Source organism: Schistocerca serialis, chromosome 1 (assembly GCF_023864345.2).
Source record: "Schistocerca serialis cubense isolate TAMUIC-IGC-003099 chromosome 1, iqSchSeri2.2, whole genome shotgun sequence".
NCBI classification, from domain to species: Eukaryota; Metazoa; Arthropoda; class Insecta; order Orthoptera; family Acrididae; genus Schistocerca; species Schistocerca serialis.
Window position 1 is genome coordinate 1,127,789,326 of NC_064638.1, and position 20,312 is coordinate 1,127,809,637.

The 20,312-nt window shown below is 43.4% G+C and overlaps 1 protein-coding gene across 10 annotated transcripts in view; it reads right to left on the bottom strand.

The window, feature by feature from the left end:
* LOC126416983 (sorbin and SH3 domain-containing protein 1) overlaps window positions 1-20,312 on the bottom strand; it is a 1,139,715-nt gene that overhangs the window by 794,005 nt on the left and 325,398 nt on the right. The window lies entirely within an intron of this gene.

Sequence of the window (20,312 nt, forward strand, 5' to 3'; positions counted from 1 at the left end):
AACAATTTGGCTAAAATGTCTCCAGATGTTCCTGAGTTAACCCTTAATGTCAGCCCCTTTTCATTTCCACCCCTAAGGGACGTAAAGGTTCTTAACCTCAGAGCACTTCTTTCCGTGTAGTCAGCAAGTAAACACCCTACGCTTTAAATTTTCGAACTCTCCTGTATAAAAGTGCTTCAAATATCTGATTACTTTAAAAATGACTTAACGTGTTAATTATTAGACGTTAAGGACGTAAGCGAGCAAAAGTTTAGAAAAGGTTTGAAATTTTGTTTAAAGTATGTTGGAAGTCATTAAATGTTCTCGTTATCAAACACGGGATGAGTACAGTAACGATTATTTTCGCTCTGTTTTAAGGAAACCTCGTTGTTTTCGCATCTCAGCGTTTATGACGTCATGTCTCTGAACTATCAGCCATACTATGATATAATTTCGCATGCACATTCAGTAGTATGTACCGGTACCGTCAGCAGAATGTGTTGCGAACAGAGTAAGCAATAAACGAGCAATAAATTAAAACAGCATGCCTGATGAGGCAATTTTACGGCTTGAAAAACAAAAATGTGTGCGATAATTTTTTTCCTGTCATCATTTTTTGAGGAATGTCAGAAAAGGTTTCAAATAAAGCGTAAAGTTTGTTGCAAGTCGCTCATTCTCAAATACTGGATGAATATATAGGGTGCCTCTCCTAAAGCCATGAGGCGATTTCTCGCTGCTGTTTCGGCAGATACTTGCAATTTCGTTTTTACAATGTGTAGCTGAAGTCAACCCTAACAAATATTGTTCATCACGTCTCTCGTGCGACGCCCTGGCCCTCGCTGACTGCTACTGCTATACAGCAGAAATACTCAACCGCTGCTCGAGTGCTGGTTATACTTCGTACGAGGGTAATCCCGAAAGTAAGGTCTCCTATTTTTTTATAATTACAGAACTCCGTTTGTGTGGCAGTTAGCCACACTGTTATCAAGAATGCTTCACGCGCTGTGTGTAAACATGCGCACGCCGCGCTGAGGCGCTCAGTCTTGGCTTGACAGCCGTCTACAATGGAGCTCCCGTTGGATGTTACCGCCAAGTGCGAATTGCGAGCAGTTATCGGTTTTTGAACGCAAAGGGCACTGCGCCGATTGAAATCCATCGCCAACTGACGGAAGTGTATGGTGAGTCGTGCATGGATGTCAACAAATGTTCGTAAGTGGTGTAGAGAGTTTGCAGCTAGTCGAACCGAAATTCACGACGAACAAAGGAGCGGGAGACAGCCAATTTCTGAGAAGACAGTGTTGAAGGTTGAGCAAAGCATGCGTGAAGATCGGCGAGTCACCCTGGATGATCTCTGCATGTTGGTTCCAGACGTTTCCCGAAGCACCGCTCACAGAATTTTAACGGAAACATTGAACGACCGGAAGGTGTGTGCAGGGTGGGTACCACGCATGCTGACTGAGGACCACATGCGGCAACGAGTTGACGCTTCCCGCGCCTTTCTTCATCGCCTTGCAGCCGAACAGGACAACTTTCTGCACTCAATTGTCACGGGTGACGAAACCTTGGCATACCACTTTACACCTGAGACCAAGCAACAATCACGCCAGTGGCGGAATCCTCCTTCGCCAAAGCCGCGGAAATTCAAACAAACACAGTCTGCTGGTAAAGTCATGAGAACCGTTTTTTGGGAACGGAAAGAGGTATTGTTGGTCGACTTTATGCCCACTGGGACCACAATTAACGCTGACAGGTACTGTGAGACTCTGAAAAAACTCAAACGGGCAATTCAGAACCGGAGAAGAGGAATGTTGAGCAAGGGCGTACACGTTCTCCATGACAACGCTCGCCCACACATCGCTCGGCAAACCGTTGCTCTCCTGCAACAGTTTCAGTGGAACATAATCACCCTTAGTCCTGACTTGGCGCCCAGTGACTATCACCTATTCCCTAGGTTAAAAGAACATTTGGCCGGAAAGCTATTCAGCTCTGACGACGAGGTGAAAGAAGAATTTCGTAACTTTCTGAACACCATGGCGGCGAGCTGGTATGGTATGGGCATACAAAAACTGCCACAGCGTCTACAAAAGTGCATCGACAGAAATGGTGATTATGTCGAAAAATAGCTAAATGTTCAAGCTGTAAACTGATGTAAACCATTGTAGAAGTAAACAGGGATGTACTTATAAAAATAGGAGACTTTACCTTTGGTATTACCCGCATATTTTACTGTCTCTGTTAACAGATATCGACAAAGCAAAAATCGCACTGTACCAATCTGAGACCGTTCTATCGAATGGGCGCATAAAATTTGGCTTCAAAAATCATTTTGTTTGTATCGGGAAACAAACCAGCGCTTTCTGTCGGCACCAAGTGTCGCAGGGCACTATTTGCTTGGGCTGACTCCAGAAACTAAATTGCTATTATCTGCCGAAATACCAGAGAAAATGTGCCTGAGCACTCTTAGGAGCGACACCCTCCAGTCTGGGTATTTGCGCGCTAGGCGTTATGCTTTCATTTCCACCCCTACACCAAGCGCTTTGAAAGGCAGGTGTATATTACCCCCCCCCCCCCCCCCCCAGTGCTTCTTCGAGATAAGTGATATGTATACCACGTTTGGTTGAAGTCGATACAGTAGTTCAGGATGAAATGTTGAACATAGATATACGAGGGTGAGTCAAATGAAACTCGGAGAACATCTCTCCACGGTTTTGTAATCTGGGACGCAGCTCAGCATAGTTCATGCTGCGACTGAAAAAGGTTCTTTTGGCCAACTTTACCAGGTGTGACAGTGGAGACGGTAATTGCTGCCTCCGACCTGCCGGGAGGCTCGTCCTATTGGCGTTTAATTTGGATACCCTGTTATGGCACCGCAACTTGGGCCAACACGCTTGAAAATCTGGAGATAGTGGGAAATGGATACAAAATCCTACAAAACTGTGTTCTTTTTAGATTTATTCGTTCGCTGACTACGAATCTGATGTCGGAATTACACAATTCAAAATGGCGGAACAAAAACGGTGGATCAAAAACTATAAATTTAATGGATTCGAATGAAATGTCGGTTGTAAGGTATTTTGAGGATGCTGATAAGGAATTAGGAGTCAGGATTGATGTATTTATATGTTTTATTCGATATTTTTTCATTTATCAATCGAAATTATAGTCACATTCGTCGCTTGCGTCATTATCGCTGTCAGATGGGTCGTCATCGGGTTGTCCATTGGGAGACAGTTAGAAAAGCAGACCTTTTACCTGAGGTCGCATCTAGAAGCTCGAGGTTAGTACATCCAGAGATACCAGAAGCCAATAGACTACATCACGGATCGTTTTCTCATGGGAATATTTGCGGGTAATATCTTCCCTTTAACGCAGGGCATCCTTATTCCGACACATTCTACGAGGGTGAGTCAAATGCAAACCTTAAATTTGTAATAACAAATCGAAATTTCGCGCCGTTATCCTGTAAGTTGGTAAGCGTGCTACAAACACCGTGCAGAATGTCCTGTAGGTGGCAGTATAGTGCAGATGCACACATACCATCGCAGTATCAGTACGAAGATGACCGCCCCACTTGCACCAGGAAAGAACAGTGTTCTGTTATTCGGTTTTTCCGCAGTGAAGGTGTGAGACCTATTGAAATTCATCGACGAATGAAGGTTCAGTACGGTGATGCATGTTTGTCGCAGCAGCATGTCTACGAATAGAGTAGAAAGTTCGCAAATGGTGTGACTTCAGTGGAAGATGCTCCTCCTCGTTCAGGTCAGGCACAACGAGTTGTGACTCCACAGAACATTGCAGCAGTTGAAGCCATAGTGAAGGAAAACCGCCGAGTGACACCGAATGACATTGCAGCATGTTGCAGATTAGTCATGGGTCAGCACACCACATTGTGCATGATGTGCTCCAGTTTCACAAAGTGTCTGCAAGATGGATGCCACGGCAGCTGACTCCTGAAATGAGAGAATGACGTGTTGATGCTTGTGAAGAACTTCTTCGGCGCTTTGAACGAGAATGTGATGCCTTCCTTGAAAGAATCGTTACTGGCAACGAAACCTGGGTTCACTTCCACCAACCGGAGACGAAGAGAGCGAACAAGGAATGGCGCCATTCCTCATCACCAAAACCAAAGCAGTTTCGAACAGAACCATCAGCAGGGAAGGTTATGGTGACTCTCTTTTGGGACGAAAAATGCGTCATTTCGGAGGTTACATGCCTAGAGGGACCACTGTCACCAGGGCATCATACACGTATCTCCTAAAAATCATATTCGGCCTGCAATCAAATCAAAGCGACGTGGATTGCTGTCAGCAGGTGTCCTTTGGCAACATGACAATGCAAGGCCCCACACTGCCAGTTACAACAGTTGCAACAATCACAGACCTGCATTTTGAGTGTCTTCCTCATCCACCATACTCACCAGACCTTGCCCCAAGTGATTTCCATATGTTTGGACCACTGTAAGACGTAATTGGAGGAAAGAAGTTCCGTTCTGATGAAGAGGTACGCCACGCGGCGCATGAGTGGTTGCGCGGACTGCCAAAAGAATTTTTTTCTAAAGGAATTTATGCACTTTGTAAGCGCTGAATGACTTGCATTGAGCGTGGAGGAGAGTATGTTGAAAAGTGATACAGCTTTGTACCACTTCTGCACAATAAATCATATTATAAAAAAAAATATTTAAGGTTTTCATTTGACTCACCCTCGTATAAACAGTTATATACAGCAGTTGTTATAAAATATAGACACTTAGATATTACGTTAACTGTGTTCCACTGACCATAGACAGAGGAATGGGAAAATAAAGCGAAAAAATAAACTACCTTGCCAGAAATGTCCGGTCATGTATTGGTGGACCTTAATATGGGCCGTGTCTACTCTAATCAGTCAAGTTGGGCCATAAATCTCTGTTCTCCCCAATTCGTTTTCGTAGTTCGTCATTAGATCTACACGTCTGATCTTCGGCATTCTTATAGAGCACCACATTTCAATGCCTTCTATTCTGTTCGCGTCTGAACTGATTATTGTCCGCAGCTACACGCAGATATCTCTACTTAAGACTTCAACAAACAAGTTTACATTACACGTTAAAAAAATTTCTCTTGTTTCAGAAAAGCTTTCCTTGCTATTACCACTTCACGCATTTTATTCGAAATCAAACTGTCACAGTGTACAGTAATCCAGACAGAGCACAAATACAAAGCACTGGTTCATATCAAAGAATCTGTGCTACCCGTAGAGAAAATGAGCACTGAAAGGCCTCGACGTTAGAAGTGAAGCACAGTTAGTTTCTCTCAGGTGTGTAGAAACGCCGACAGAAACACAATCCAGATACCTCAGAGTGGCAATTTCCACTCATGAATTTCATGGCTCCACAGAACAAAGTCAATACAATTTTTCTATTTTTGTAATTTTTAATGAGATATTACAATCCCATCTACCTTCCTTGTCACTGGAATAAGAAACACTAAAGGAGCAACATATGTTGTACAGACTTATAGCTCCAACTGTCCTGATAACAGATATTGAAACTATTGCTAGACGGTTGCCTTGATATTGGTAGCGAAGGTCGCCAGTATTACTTCACACTTTTTTCTCTGTTTTACTAATATTCCAAAATCAGTTACGGTAAATCGTGAACTAAGGAAAATCGGTAATTCCAGTTTGACTCCTGTACAGTCGTATACATAGTGTGCAAGGTTTACAACAGTAAAGGGTGGGTTTTACAAGAGCTATACAGCAGTGTTTCCCAAACTGTGTTCCGCAGGAAGTGAATAACTGCTCCGCAAAAAGCTATTAACAACATGGCGTTCTCTTCGACATTTTTACAATGTTAATAATTTTTTAAAATTTTATTATGATTTCTGTGTTATTAGTTATGAGGTAAAATTTAAGTAATCACTGAGTAAATCATGTTTTTCTCATTTTTGAACTATTATTAACTTAAAGTAAAACAAGATGTTTCATTAAAGCATCAGGATTCTCAAAGTGTTCCGCCAGAGGAAAAGTTTGGAAACCCCTCCCTAAAGCAATCTACGCCAGCGCCTGTCATGCCGCAACCCGGCCACGCATGTAGTACTGTTGGTAGTCTACCTCTCTGGCGAACCTCTTCCACACGAAACATTACGCACACAAGTTTTTAGTTTAATCGCTTACGAATATTTCCTGCCATTTATAAAATAATTACGCTGTAGCGCCAAGTAAAGGTTACGGCCTCAGTTACAACGGCATTAGATTTCTTATGAACAGATCCTATATGACATTTTCTTTCACCCCTTAGTGTGAGAGCGTCGTAATGTTGGACATTGTCGGCTGGTCGGTCAAACAAGCATAGTAAAATCATCGGCAAATATCAAGTAATTTAAGAAAGAAGTGTCTTTCTGTCGTTAATGCAGACTACGTAATCTATTTATTTGACACAGTCAAAACGTTGGTTAATCAGTAATCAAACAACCGGTTTGAGACAGCGTGGAATGATCTATAACGTTATATCTAGTTTTACAAAACGTTGCGGCTCAATGTGTGGTGTCTACAGAAAAGTATCGTCGTTATAAGATTGTAAGGAATTATAGAAAGACTTCGAAAAAATTTCCATTTGATGTAATGTATGACAGCTCTATTCAAACGTGGATAAATACAAGATAATCTCCTTCGCAGAGAGAGAGAAAACCCGATAGTGTGTCACGCGAGAGTAGTCTTCGTGCTCAGGACTCTACTGAAAATTCGCTACTATTGCCACGAAGTAGGGGAGAGTGTTCTACTTGCAGGATAGTGTACCTAAGAACACGTATTGCTTCCTAGTCGGTGTTTCAGCCTAGGGACCTATTTTAGAATCTGTAGTTACTGACAATTCGCGATTTTTCACAACACAACTTTAATTTATGTACGGTTACAAATTTGATGACTGAACAACAAAAGAAAGGTAACAATAACGATGCTAGTAAAAGTCTTCTAATTGAGGCAAACAAAAGTTGACTTCTAATTTTCCACAAAGGTTCATGGTAACCCACTAATCCACACACCAGTAAAAGTCCAATTCAGAGTCGAAGACGTAATCTTCAGCGGTGGAAGTCCACGAGGTCGGCATCCAGAGTGAACTGAACTTCGGGGCTGGTTCTAGCCCAGAAATAGCTGTCTCCAGCCAATCAGGTTTTGGCGTAGTGATACTTCCTGCAGGCCGTGGCTCGAGCTCCCCCGCAGAAAGTAGTGGTCTGAAAGTCTGTTTCCATTATCTTGTATGTAAATAGCTGGTGTTTACTATGGTGCTTTGGGTAAGTCTTGGACATAGACAACCTTGTCCTCTGTGGTGTAATATGGGTTGCCGGCCCTCAGGGGCTAGCTTGGCTCCGGCATAACAGAATCACATGAAGGAACACGTACTAGAGACCGCCACGAGCATTTTCCGACATTTTCTAGTGTTTTTCTTCCTGTGAGACATGAAATTTTGTTGTGTGCAGCGTTCATCCGTATTGCAGCTCCTATATATTTAAATTCTGTATAAGATATTAAAGCTATTTCTACTTCAGTAATAGAGTTTTACGTTGATTAAAATTGTGTATATATTTAAAACCAGATAAAGACGCGTGAACGATTACCCATACTTCTTCAATCGTGCACCATCTTGCAAGATCGTGCACATGCCAACGGATGGTCTTCTGCCTCGGAACGCGTGATATTGACGATGAACTGAATTCCTTTAGCGTCTCAACGATTTCGCCTGTCTTGGAAATTACTATTAGTTGCCAATTGCTTCTGTTTCAAAATGTTTTTAACTTGTGTTTATGATAATACAAATCTGTGACGAAAGTCATGGGATATCTCGTAATAACGTGTAGGATCTCCTTTTGCCCGGCGCTGTGCGACAGCTCGACGTGGTATGCACTCAACAAGTCACGTTGTGCGACAGCTCGACGTGGTATGCACTCAAAAAGTCATTGAAACCGCAAAAATACCGAGCCATGCTGCCTCTACAGTCGTCCATAATTTCAGAAGTATCGCTGGTGCAGGATTTTGTGCACGAGCTAACCTGTCGATTATGTCTCATAAAGATTCGACGGGTTTCATGTTGACGATCTTGGTGGCTAAATAATTCGCTCGAATTGTCCGGAATGTTCTTCAAACCACTCGAAAACACGTTAACACAGCGCATTGTCATCCATAAAAATTCCATCGCCATTTAGGAATATGAAGTCCATGAATGGTTGCAAATGGTCTGCAAGTAGCCTAATGTAACCATTTCCAGTCACTGATCGGTTGAGCTGGACCCGAGGAGCCACACTATTCCCTGTAAACACAGCCCACACCGTTATGGAGCCACCACCATCACGCGCAGCCCCTTTGCACGACTTGGGTCCGTCGCTTCGTGGGGTCTGCGCCACACACGAACTCTACCACTAGCTCTTACCAACTAAGATCGGGACTCATCTGACCAGGCCACAGTTTTCTCATCTGACCAGGCCACAGTTTTCCGGTCGTTTAGGGTCCAACCGGTATGCGAGGATCTGCACGCGATGTCGTGCCGTTAGCAAAGGCACTCGCGTCGGTCGTCTGCTGCCATGTCCCATAAAGGCCAAATTTCGCCGCACTGCCCTAACAGATACGTTCGTCGTACGTCCCACATTCCTTTCTCCGGTTATCTCGCGCACATTTGGTTGCCTGTTAGCACTGACAATTCTGCGCAAACACTCTGCTCTCGGTCGTTAAGTGAAGGCCGCGACCACTGCTTGAAATGTGGTATTCCTCGAAAACTCTTGACAATGTATATCTCGGACTATTGAATTCCAACTACTATTCCGTGTTCAAAGTCTCTTAATCCGTATTGTTCTGCCATAATTATGTCGGAAACTTTTCCACATAAATCATCTGAGTGCAAATGAAAGTTCCGACAATGCTCTACAGTTTTTTATCTCGTGTACGTAATACTACCGCCATATGCATAGGCTATGTGTATACCGCTATCCGATGACGTTTGTCACCTCAATGTACTTCCCCTTAATTTGATTTCACATATTGATTATTGAGTGGAGCAGCGTAATAATGTAACTGTTTTTATTAGTCTTAATAAAAACACAATACTGATAACATTTTCTCGATTGAAACACTTTCGAGTTGGAAGAGAATATCTGGTGCCAGGCACATGACCATGGTGCACCTTGGAACAACTTTCACATTTAGAAAAACCTCACTTTTCAGGAATAATTTTTAAACTATTTTCTACAAGACTGCAACACACATAAACTTAATGTTACAGTTTCAAAACAGAATGAGGAAATATATTAAACCCGAAGTGTTGAGTGCTATTGACAAAGGATTTCAGATCGATTCCGCATTTCTGAATACCCGGAAGGCTTTTGACACTGTACCACACACGCGGCTCGTAGTGAAACTGCGTGCTTATCGAATATCGTCTCAGTTATGTGACTGGATGTGTGATTTCCTGTCAGAGAGGTCACAGTTCGTAGTAACTGACGGACAGTCATCGAGTAAAACAGAAGTGATTTCTAGCGTTCCCCAAGGTAGTATTATAGGCCCTTTACTGTTCCTTATCTATATAAACGATTTGGGAGACAATCTGAGCAGCGGTCTTCGGTTGTTTGGAAATGATGCTGTCGTTTATTGACTAATAAAGTCATCAGAAGATCAAAACAAACTGCAAAACGATTTAGAAGAAATATCGGAATGGTGCGAAAAGTGGCAGTTGACCTTAAATAACGAAAAGTTTGAGGTCATCCATATGAGTGCTAAAAGGAACTCGTTAAACTTCGGTTACACGATAAATCAGTCTAATCTAAAAGCCGTAAATTCAACTAAATACCTAGGTATTACAGTTACGAACAACTTAAATTGGAAGGAACACATAGAAAATGTTGGGGGGAAGGCTAATCAAAGACTGCGTTTTATTGGCAAGACACTTAGAAAATGTAACAGGCCAACTAAGGAGACTGCCTACACTATGCTTGTGCGTCATATTTTAGAATACTGCTGCGCGGTGTGGGATCCTTACCAGACCGGATTGACGGAGTACACCGAAAAAGTTCAAAGAAAGGCAGTACGTTTTATATTATCGCGAAATATGGGAGTGAATGTCACAGAAATGATACACGATTTGGGTTGGAAATCGTTAAAATAAAGGCGTTTTTCGTTGTAACGGAATCTTCTCACGAAAGTACAATCACCAACTTTCTCCTCCGAATGCGAAAATATTTTGTTGACACCGACCTACATAGGGAGAAACGATCACCACGATAAAATAAGGGAAATCAGAGCTCGTACAGAAAGATATATGTGTTCATCCTTTCCGCGCGCTATACGAGATTGGAATAACAGAGAATTGTGAAGGTGGTTCGATGAACCGTCTGCCAGGCACTTAAATGTGATTTGCAGAGTATCCATGTAGATGTTACAGGGCTGGTTGGTTTTTGGGCGAGGGGACCAGCCGGCGAGGTCATCCATCCCATCAGATTAGGGAAGGATGGGGAAGGAAATCTGCCGTTTCCTTTCAAAGAAACCATCCCGGTATTTGCCTGAAGCGATTTAGGCAACTCACGAAAAACCTAAATCAGGATGTCCGGACGCGGGTTTGAACCGTCGTGCTCTCGAATGCGATTCCAGTGTGCTAAATACTGCGCCATCTCGCTCGGTTACCGGGCTGGCTAGAGGCGAAAGAGTGAAAAGTGTTCCAAGGTGTAACACTCTCCCCTGCCTTCCGCCACGGAGAATGATCAACAAATTTTATTATAGAGTCGTAGACCTCTCACGATATTTAGTGAGAGACATTCTAGAAGTTCAGCTGTTATGGACTCGATTCCACATACAGCGCAAATTCGTTTATCCAGCCATAATTAATAAGGATCTCAGGTTCATCCATTTTTATTTTGTGTTTGTAGAATACTAACTGAACAATATTTGTACTCCAGACATAACAGCGGCAACAATCTACGACGAGACTCACTAAATTTAAGTCAACCATCACAGAGAAATACTGGCACAAATGGTTCAAATCGCTCTAAGCAACATGGGACTTAACATCTGAGATCATCAGTCCCCTATACTTAGAAACTACTTAAACCTAACTAACCTAAGGACATCACGCACATTCATGCCCGAGGCATGATTCGTACCTGCGACCGTAGCAGCATCACGGTTCCAGACTGAAGCGCCTAGAACCGCTCGGCCACAACGGCCGGCTATAAATACTAGCACGGAGTCAAGTTAATAAGCTGACAATGAGCTGTACAGTATTGTGATGACTCCCTTTTTTCTCAATGTAAAATGACGTCGAAGAGGAATAAAGTGGTAGTGCCTTTCGCCAAAAGCTTATATGAACTGCTTAACATAGATAACAGAGAATTGGTGAAAAAGATTGCTGGCGAATTTAGTGTTAAGATATTTTCTATTATCTCAGGACATTCAGACCAAAGTGTTTAGGATGATGAAATTATCGCTGTTTGTTCGTTTGCAGACAATAAAGACAGTTATCATGGATCAGCTGACCAAACAGAAGACATTGCACCACATGCAGATGCAAAACACAGTTTGACAAAATAATGGTTTATATGGGGGCGCCAGACGCAAGCAACTTTGGTTGAACTGTTGCTGGTGAGACATCTGCGTGATTGCGCTGCACATAATTGGCAAACGTGACTGACACAAAAGAAAATCACTGTTTACGTCAGTGTATAAAAGTCACAGGTTTTCCTACACATTGTTGCTGTTATCGTCTTCAGTCCTCAGACTGGTTTGATTCACCTCTCCATGCTACTTTATCCTGTGCAAGCTTCTTCATCTCCCAGTACCTACTGCAACCTACATCCTTCTGAATCTGCTTAGTGTATTCATCTCATGGTCTCCCTCTACGACTTTTACCCTCCACGCTGCCCCCCAACACTAAATTGGTGATCCATTGATGCCTCAGAACATGTCCTACCAACCAATCCCTTCTTCTAGTCAAGTTGTGCACGAACTCCTCTTCTCTCCAATTCTGTTCAATACCTCCTCATTAGTTATGTGATCTACCTATCTAATCTTCAGCTTTCTTCTGTAGCACTACATTTTGAAAGCTTCTATTCTCTTCTTGTCCAAACTATTTATCGTCCACGTTTCACTTCCATACATGGCTACACTCCAAACAAATACTTTCAGAAACGACTTCCTGACACTTAAATCTATACTCGTTGTTAACAAATTTCTCTTCTTCAGAATCGCTTTCCTTGCCATTGCCAGTCTACATTTTGTATCCTCCCTGCTTCGACCATCATCAGTTATTTTTCTCCCCAAATAGCAAATCTCCTTTACTACTTTAAGTGTGTCATTTCCTAATCTAAATCCCTCAGTATCACCCGACTTAATTCGACTAGATTCCATTATCCTTGTTTTGCTTTTGTTGATGACGTCAGTGATGATGTGTTATAATTATATGCATCTGTCCGACGGGCCTCTTTGCAAACGGGATTGACTTCCACTTTTTTTTTTCTTGAGTTGCTTGGTACCCTTAGTTGCTCTAGTGACCTACAATAAACTACGCTAGAAGGGGAGCAATTTCCTGATGATAATTTTGAGTCTACTCACGGTATGTTCATTACTGTGTGTGTGGCACTTTAGAGGAGATTATTGTCTTTACGGGTATTTCTTCTCTTGGCATCGCGCGCTACTGTCCGCAGCAGTCCTGAGCGGGCAGGATGAGGCACTGCTAGGAAGACAGCGCCAGGAACAATGGCCGGGGCACACACAATGAGCGGCGGCGCCGGAATGGTAAATAAATCCCCGGACACTGTCCAGTCAGGGCTGGCGATACAGCTGCTGCGTCCGCCTCCGTGCTGCATCGCCAGCCTGTGTAAGAGGCGCCCACTCTTCATTGCCTTCATAACAGGCTCATTTAATTCTCAAGCACCACTCAAACCTGAAACATTCCCGGGGGTACTGTGATGCCACACTCTCCGAAGGGTGGTAAGCTATTGTCGCCACATCAGCATTAATTTCAACCAGGGAGTAACAAGCCTATGAGACTAGCAATGACAGTTATTAACTTTCACTATAATTCACTATAATTTGATTCGTCATTTTATGTGTGTTGCGAGGACGAACTAGAGGTAGCAATTACGCATTAATGATGTACCCAAGGAATCGCATTGTGCATAATTTGTGTGTATAGAGGTTTCTAATAATTTTTGTCTATCGCAAAAATCAACAAGACTTTCCATAACTTTTATATGATGCGCTAGCTTTCTTTATTTGTTCACATTAGTTACAATTAATCCTCATTAAATGCATCCAGTGGGTGATTCAGCTGCTCCTACTGCTGGGTTTTACGCAGCCCATAACACCTCCAAATACCACACGCAAGATTTTCGTATTCTTTCGCTTGCTACACACCATCTATCAGCACTACAGAAAATCGAATAGGACCTTTCTGTACGAAATGTTGTGTACATACATTTCTTGATGGGATACGTTTCCGCTGGAGGCGAAGGTTTTTCATTTAGTCAAGAGACACGCATTTGAAAGCAACTTTTGTACATTTTCTTCGAATAACACAGAAATTGCATCCCTTAGCGAACATGCATCCCAGTACAAAATTTACACTAGTGGCCATTAAAATTGCTACACCAAGAAGAAATGCAGATGATAAATGGGTATTCATTGGACAAATATATTATACTAGAACTGACATGTGATTACATATTCACGCAACTTCGGTGCATAGATCCTGAGAAATCAGTACCCAGAACAACCACCTCTGGCCGTAATAACGGCCTTGATACGCCTGGGCATTGAGTCAAACAGAGCTTGGATGGCGCGTACAGGTACAGCTGCCCATGCAGCTTCAACACGATACCACAGTTCATCAAGAGTAGTGACTGGCGAATTGTGACGAGTCAGTTGCTCTGCCACCACTGACCAGACGTTTTCAATTGGTGAGAGATCTGGAGAATGTGCTGGCCAGGGCAGCAGACGAACATTTTCTGTATCCAGAAAGGCCCGTACAGGACCTGCAACATGCGGTCGTGCATTATCCTGCTGAAATGTACGGTTTCGCAGGGATCGAATGAAGGATAGAGCCACGGGTCGTAACACATCTGAAATGTAACATCCACTGTTCAAAGTGCCGTCAATGCGAACAAAAGGTGACCAAGATGTGTAACCAATGGCTCCCCATACCATCACGCCGTGTGATACGCCAGTATGGCGATGACGAATACATGGGTCCAATGAGCAAATACATGGGTCCAATGAGCATTCACCGTGATGTCGCCAAACACGGATGAGACCATCATGATGCTGGAAACAGAACCTGGATTCATCCAAAAAAATGACGTTTTGCCATTCGTGCACCAAGGTTTGTCGTTGAGAACATCATCGCAGGCGCTTCTGTCTGTGATGCAACGTCAAGGGTAACCGCAGCCATGGTCTTCGAACTGATAGTCCATGCTGCTGCAAACGTCGTCGAACTATTCGTGCAGGTGGTTGTTGTCTTGCAAACGTCCCCATCTGTTGACTCAGGGATCGAGTAATAGCTGCACGATACGTTACAGCTATGCGGATATGATGCCTGTCATCTCGACTGCTAGTGATACGAGGCCGTTGGGAACCCGCACGGCGTTCCGTATTACCCTCCTGAACCCACCGATTCCATATTCTGCTAACAGTCATTGGATGACGACCCAAGTGAGCGGCAATGTCGCGATACGATAAACCGCAATGGCGATAGGCTACAAACCGACCTTTATCAAAGTCGGAAACGTGATGGTACGCATTTCTCCTCCTTACACGAGGCATCACAACAACGATTCACCAGGCAACGCCGGTCAACTGCTGTTTGTGTATGAGAAACCGGTTGGAAACTTTGCTCATGTCAGCACGTTGTAGGTGTCGCCACCGGCGCCAACTTTGTGTGAATGCTCTGAAAAGCTAATCATTTGCATATCACAGCATCGTCTTCCTGTCGGTTAAATTTCGCGTCTGTAGCACATCTTCGTGGTGTAGCAATTTTAATGGCCAGTACTGTAACTACATTCAATTTCCTACAAAAAAGTCCTATTCATCTTTTCTAAAGAACTAACAGTCTGCATGTAGAGAGTGAGAGAATATGAAAATCTTGAGTGACGTATTTGAATGTGTTGCGGACTGCATAAAACCCAGCAGGAGGGATACCTGAATGCCCCAGCATTTACTATGACATCTATACCCTGCCAATTTTCTGTCGCAACATATATGCACCTACTGTAACCTCTTGGACAGATGCAGTCTTTACACCGTTTTGTCTTTAGAAATCGCCAGCTTTATATACAAACATCCGAAAAACTTGTGTATGTGGTGCTCTACTCCTTCTGTTCAAAGTCCATCAAACTGTTAAATCTCGCCTGTCATTCGCTGAAACATGCAGTCCTTCGAAAACATTCAGCAGTGCAACAAAACGGTTTAGAATTTTAGATAAAGTAGCATAAAATTAATTCAGCTCTTATCTAAGGTCACTGTTTACGTCATTATACTTCACTGTTAGGCCATTTACGAGCCGCCCTAATTGCTGGGAGCGCTAACACGCTAACTTTCAGGACTGGGAGGTGAGCTAGCCCCTAACTGAGTCTGTATCGCGCTTTAACGACGAGGGCTGGCGGGAGCTGGTGAGCCTTGATGTGGTTTTTAGGTGGTTTCCCATATCCATGTAGGTAAATACTGGAATGATGTCCAAGTCCTGCCTCAAATACACGCACGCAAACACTTCGTAAACGGTACCACGCTTGAGCTTGAGATCTACCCTAGACACAGAGATGATGTACCCAGATTTATTCCCGGCAGGGGGAAGGGGGGCGGAGGTGGTGACGTCAGGAGGCGTATCCGTCCACCAAATGTCACTAACACTCCCAAAATCGGTAAAACGATGCAGATCACATAGAAAACGCGAAAAGACAAAATGAAAAGAAAGGAAAGAGTTGCGTCCTTCACAGTGAAACAGCTGGTTTTTTCTTACGTGGTGTTTTACTGAGAAGGAATCTGTCAAGACCGGTAATGACGCTATTTGTTCCTAATTATTTTTTTATTTATCTTACGCCATACTTTAAGAGCTTTTTAGTCACAAGAACGGCTTTACACACACAAAGATTGGTAAACTACTACGCGCAACACGTCAACACAGCTCTCCTGCATAATGTAGTACAGATGAGAACAGTTATAGGCGAATGTCAAGGTCTTTCAAACATGGTGTTCCGAACGTGTTCTTTCAAATTAATACAGAAGGCAGGGAATCTCAAAACAAATATATTTAGTTATGCGACGTGTGGTCATTGTTTGTAATTTCTTAGTCTAGGGACGATTTACACAGAAGGTAGTTTAGCATGCTAATTACAACAGTGACGTTCACAAGAACTGCTCAAATGCCCGACGAATGTCCTGTACGCAACCAGTACAAATTCTAACAATGAACTGCCGTGTCCGATACAAGATTCCTGGCATTTCTGCAACGGTACCAGAAGCGACAGTAATTCTAACGACGAAATCTTCTTCAGATTCCACAATGGCTTTCTACACCAGCTGGTTTGTGTGCCCCCAGAAAAAGAAACCCATACATGGGAGGCCGGGTGAACTGCATGGACAGGCCACAGGGCAACCTCGGCCGAGCTGTCGAATCCCCAAGATGGCTCTCATACGATTCCTCACAGTAATACTGTAATGAGTTGGCGCCCCATCGTGCTCGAAGTAGATCTTCCAGCAGTTCTGACAACACTGTTCCACGAAGACGCGATATCTCCGTTCACTTGGGTGGAATGGAAGAATGTATGGCCCAATCAACCTGTCACAGAGAACGTCGGCCAATCGTTGTTGATGAGCGCGAGATCGAGTTCACATGTGCCCAGATATACGAATTGTGAATATTGAAATAGCTTTAGCAGTAAACAAAGCCTCGTCGGTGTATAGGACCTCGTCCGGAAATAAGGAGTGCACGCAGTCAGTTGTAAAAACCATTGCGCGAACTGCACTCGTTGGGGAAAATCTTCAGGTGTCAGTGCTGCCGCACGATGGACAGCATGAAGCTGTTAGTCACGTAACACATTCCACACAAGGCTATGTCTGACGCCAAGGATGTGGGCATCACGTCATGTACTTGAAGTGTCGTCCAATTTCGTCTTCCATTTCGACAGTTCGCACTGTTCGATTCCGACATGTATCACACACACTTGCACGGAAAATGCCTGTTTCAAGTAGCAGGCGATGCAGAAGTCCGAATGTCTGGTGTTGTGGAACCCGTCGGTTGACAAAGCGCTGTCGATACTCCCTCCCTGCAGCTCGTCCATTTCCATTCACAAACCCGTATACCGGATGCATGTCAGCCATTTCGTCACACTTACACCACTCCATGTTCACTGTTGTCGTCACAAGACGACAATGACTGCCATTGAATCAGTGTGTCAACAAGGATGTCTCCGTTGTTGTCACATGGCGGTCATGTTTGCGGTGTGTTTCCACTCAGACTTCAGAGCCAACCATCCGTTCACAGAGAAGTTTTGAATTTCAGTACACATTCCGAGTCAGCGACACCGACACAGCAGCTTACGCCAGCATCACTAATAAAATGTTCCCTAACATTACAAGCTCACTTCAGAGACTGTATGTTCCTTATCGCAATATATTTCTGTTGTTTGCTACCGCCGCTATTAATTTGAACGAATTGTTTCGCAACACCTTGTGTAGTTATTACACCACTCGTAACTGTCAGGAAAAGAACCCTTGTAGGAACGTATAGAATAAATTAATATAACATGAGCAACAAGTTGTTCAGTGCCACAGTCACGGTGTGACGAATATTTCTCACACCTGCGGTGAGTGTCTGCATATCTTCCATGACCCGTTCGGATGGGCTTCAGAACAGTCCAAGCTGACCGAGGCTGGTCAATTCCAGAGGCTCCCTCCTGGATGCAAGAAAGTTTCAGGCATTGTGGAGGACAGTTTTTTGCAAACAGCATTTCGACTCACCAATGACGTTGAACCGATCTTCATCAAAAATTCTGGCTGTGATTCCCTCTACAAAGAATACATAATTCAGTATCGGAAGATCGGGATTATAAACAGTCTGATGATATTCACTTAGTAGTCCACTCTTCCGCCTTACATCAGAAGGTGGAATGTGACACATCTTCTTCACACATGTGCTATTAAAACTGACAGACGCACAGTACTATGTTGTTGAGCAAAACATTCCAGAGAGCCGATATTCAAAAAGTGTCTTTTGGCGATCCACCAGTAGTGCCAGAGAGACTACGAAGAATACTATTTCTGCTTTTGAGGTAACCAGATGTTCGCGTCAATTGCTCCTTAAGGAGAATTCACCTGTAATATAATGATACTGCAGAACCGTTGACTATGGTTGCGTTCACAGTGGTACTGACAACAGCTACCAGACATTGTCACCAGAGGTCACCCCATATAACCTAATGACTGCTTGGTCGAACTGTGTCCGATAATTTATTATATGTACGAAATAGGTTAGATTTTAACCTCCTAGGGCACGATGGATAGCACGACGCCTCCGTGCTTGGAGACGAGCGCTGCATTGCGCCTTTTGCTATTAAAAAGACCCGAATACATGTGAATGAGCTGTATCTGTCTCGAAAAGAACGTGACCAGTACTGTAATCTCTGTCCTCAGCTATCGGAAGGGCCAGACAAGTTTTATGAATTTGTGGTGTGAAGCGAGAAACGCTGGAATGTGGAAAAACAAACACAACATTCGTAAACCACTTCATATAGCAGAATAACCCCTCTACTGGCAGGAAAACGCCACTAAGCAGTAATAATAATGTGCACCAAACAAAAGCTAAAAAACGGTTCATTCCAGTAACCAGAAGCGTAAGATATGCTACCCTATTCACTCGAAGAAATTAATTTCTGAGATTATAAATAACGGCTAAAATTTCCGACAAAGATTTTGCCTACTTTTGGTTTCCAATAAACCTCCTGTTCAGTCCATAAATTCCGAGCTATAGTATATTCAGATTGTGATTTTTTTTATCTTTAGCACAAACTCACTTTTCTAGAGACTAAATTTATCATTTTCTCTTAGTCCATAGTCGAGTGCGACAACATCGGTGGATTTCACAGAAGAAAACAAATCTCCATTTCACCGATTGTCGTCCGAAGTCTGTACGTTCGGATTATGAGATCGGCTGCACTGGGGCCGTACTGACTCGAAAAGGTCGGCCGTCTTCGGCCGACTATCGGCCGTTTTCGGCCGACTGTCGGTCGTAGGCGGAATTCGGCGATACCGGCTCCACTGTGGAGATGCCGGTTATCGTTGATGCAATCGGTTTTCGGTTGTATTGGTTTTTACCTAGGCCAGTTAAACTTGACTGTTGAGACCGCTCCAAATAACAGATTTCTGAAATAACCGAGTTTTGGTTTATTATTCTTGTTATTTCCTGCAATAAACGTAGAAATCGAAAGAAGACTAAAAATCTTTGACTCTCTCAGTTTCGAGATACATAGAATTAAAATAATAAATTAAACAGACAAATAAAAGAAAACTTAGTCCGTTCGGTGCTTTTCTTGAAAAGTGATTTGTGGTTGAATACTAGAAAAAAATCACAAGTATTCCCCTACTGATTCCCATTTTATGAAATTCTGCTCAAAAATCATGTTGTAATTGGGAATCGTAACACTATTTTGGGTATTACGAATAGCCAGGGCCAAAGAGTAAAACCTGCGATGGAAGAACTCTGATATTCCTGCTAATGTATTCATTTTTAAGGGTTACAAGCGGATAAAAACAGCCGTGTGGCTAGGGCCTCCCGTCGGGTAGACCGTTCACCTGGTGCAAGTCCTTCGAGTTGACGCCACTTCGGCGACTTGCGCGTCGATGGGGATGAAATGATGAAGATAAGGACAACACAACACCCAGTCCCTGAGCGGAGAAAATCTCCGACCCACCCGGGCCGTTAGGATTGACTTTCTGTCGCGCTGACCACTCAGCTACCGGGGGTGGAAACAAGCAGAAGAAGGCATATTATGTAGATACAGGCAGCAAATCGGCTGCTTTCTATTTTTTTTTTGTAAACTACGAATAAACTACTGTTAATTTATTGCTGTTACCATAATTTACTTCCTCTTTTATTATTTCATAGAAATGGCAGACGAATCTTTAATCCTTTCGGTCTGAGGCGCCTTGTTAAGATCCGCGCGTCTCCCCCCGTCAGAGGTTTAAGTCCTCCCTCGGGCATTGGTGTGTGTGTGTGTGTGTGTGTGTGTGTTGTTCTTAGCGTAAGTTGAAGTTAGATTAAGTAGTGCATAAGTTTAGGGACCGATGACCTCAGCCGTTTGGTCCCATAAGACTTTACCACAAATTTCCAA